Below are 2,774 nucleotides of genomic sequence, written 5' to 3'. Positions count from 1 at the left end.
GTTGTTGGGAACTTTTCTGTGTGCAGGTGTTTGAAAAACCATGTTTAAATGTGTTTCGGTTGTCGAAAAGGGCAAAAGTTGGTATTCTGTCCAAGTCCCTGTCGCTTGGGCTAGAAACTCTCGCCCGGGTGAGCACAGTCTCGCGTAGGCGAGGACTAGGCGAGGGACTGGGCGAGGGGAAGTTTTTGGTTCTGGAACTCCTCGCCCGGGCAACACATCCTCGCTCGGGCGAGCAAGGGTTTCGCTTAGGCAAAAAAGGCCTATGATTTCGATGAAAATTGGGAATTTTCTCGCTTGGGCGAGAGATTTCTCGCTCGTGCGAGCTCAGGCCTCGCCCGAGCGAGCAAAAGTTTTGCTTCGGCAAAAAAAAAAATTTAACAAAAAAAAAATTCAGGATTTTAATGATGTCTCGCTTGGGCGAGGAAGGCTTAAGTTTAATTGAGATTTAAAGATGAATTGTCACTTAGGCGAGAGGGCCTCGCTTGAGTGAGAGATGCCCAGTTTTAAAATATTATTGTTGATTGAATTTTCGCTTGAGCGAAGGGTCCTCTCTTGGGCGAGAGACAGTGATTGTGTTTGACTATTTGGATTGATTGGTTGAGTATGTAATAACTCTAGTATGGGTATGTGATATAAACTACTTTGGTATAACACCGTAAGTAAGGTATTCAAGGTGTTAGAATTAAATAGTCAAACTCGGTAATTAATTTTAAAGAAAGTATTCTGAGAAGGATGTATGACTTAGGGTGATGCCCAGAAAAGGATACATGATACCACAGAGCGAGATCGTCTGACCGTAAGTGGCTTGGTCTGGGACCGTCCAGGGTGATTCAGCGATGGTCGTAGTGGTAGGGACGTTACCCTTTGAGTTATGATGTGAATTAGGGCACTGCCCAGAAAGGAACCCAAGATACCACGTAGCGAGATCGGCTGACCGTAAGAGGCTTGGTCTGGGACCGTCCAGGGTATTCAGCGATGGTCGTAGTGGTGGGATGTATTTCCTTTATATTACGTGTTAACGTAAGATCGGGACCCACAAGAAGCATTCCTGAGGGAGATGACTTAAGGTGGGCCGAGCATGGTAAATATTGATGAAAAGATTTAATCATCTAACTGCGGTTAGTATTAATATGCATATGGTTAATAATGGAGTAGTGGAGAGGAAATTGACGGTATGACTTAGAGCACCGTGAAGTAAGTAGGGACGGCACTGATTGGACGGTGATTCGCCAACAATGTCTTGAGGGAGAGTCTGGGTGAGACGAGTCCCTTGTATTCCTGGGGAGGTACCCTGTTGGATCGGACAGTTCTCACAGGCCAAACTAGGCAATCTCTGACAACCCCTGGATTGCATTCGAGATCAATGAGAGGGATGCCCAGAAAGCGTTTGTACGACCTAGGTCCGGGTGTTCCTGAGGGAACTGATCGATCTCTTTTTAATTCCTTGCGAGGATATGTTATTTCGGGTGCGTACAAAGTGGCTTGGTATGGGACCTGTACTCTTGATTTGTTTCCGACTAGGTTATTGGGAGGATGTTGGTGTAAGGTGGATGATCATGACATAGCATGCACTCCTCTAGGCAGTATAGTAAGTTCCCAAGTTTGATTCCTCTCTATGGCTACAATTTCTGTTGACATTGATTCTCTCTAATTTCTACTCTTCATTGCTTCTTCAAATGAAACTAATCTTCCTCATTCATCATCATCATCACATTAATATTTTCTTCTTCAGATAATCCTTCTCATGTTTCATAGCCTGCCATCTAGCCTGGTAGTCTTCTTTCTCGTTCACTCCTCCTTTCAGCAAATTCTCAATATGTATTTTGCTCATTTGAAGGAGCGGATGCCTCTATGTGACTGTTATTCAAATTGTTGGAACCTGTTTCACCATTTTCTTCTTCATCTAAGTCATCATATCCATCGATTATAATGTAATATGTTATATATATATAAACTGTTTTCATATTTGAGTGTAATATTCTGAGTAAGTCCACGCCGTCAATGAATTTATGTTCATTAGATGTCTTACTCTCTCTATTTCTCTTCTTTTTTGTTGCTTGCTTTTCGGACGTGTACTCGTCAGGTAGACAGCTGTGCTCGGATTTGGAGCTACCCGTCCGTGACGTCCCAGGAGGGGGCATGCGGAATTGAGGAGAGGCAATACCCTAGCTTTGGAGATAGCCACTAGGAGTTGCTTATCATTTTGTGACTTTTGAAACATTGACAGCTTCAGTTTGTTCATGTCTTTGTTTGGTGTCTGTTGGCGATGAATAATATTTTCGCCCTTTCTTTTTGGATTTTGTATATGTTAGTGGCGATGTAGTTTCCGCCTTTGTTGACTTAGTTTGTATGAACTAAAGATGACTTAACCATTTATATGAATTGTGTTATTCAGGAAATTGTGAATCAGGTTAAGTTATCCTTCGGTAATGATAAGTTGATTTTCCGCATTTGAGTTACTTAAAGTGATGTCCCAGAAAAGGAAGGTTTTAAAAGGAAACAATTTTATACAATCACCATTTCACAAAAAAAAAAATTTACCCGTTTTTCCGCAATGTTTTTTAGAAGTATTTTTCGGGGCGTTACATCTTATATAGTAACAATTGAACTATAAAAAGTATGCCAAATATGAGCTCTTATATAGTAAGAGTTCACCTATAAATCATGGATTAATAATATGAGCTATTATATTATTAGTGATTCTCAATTTTATTTTCTACCTCATAACTAAAATAAAAAAGAGAGACTATTTTTACAAAAAAGTAGTTAAAGAA

This window comes from Lupinus angustifolius, chromosome LG07 (genome assembly GCF_001865875.1).
Source record: "Lupinus angustifolius cultivar Tanjil chromosome LG07, LupAngTanjil_v1.0, whole genome shotgun sequence".
In the NCBI taxonomy this organism is placed as follows: Eukaryota; Viridiplantae; Streptophyta; class Magnoliopsida; order Fabales; family Fabaceae; genus Lupinus; species Lupinus angustifolius.
Note: the sequence above shows the minus strand (reverse complement) of the source record.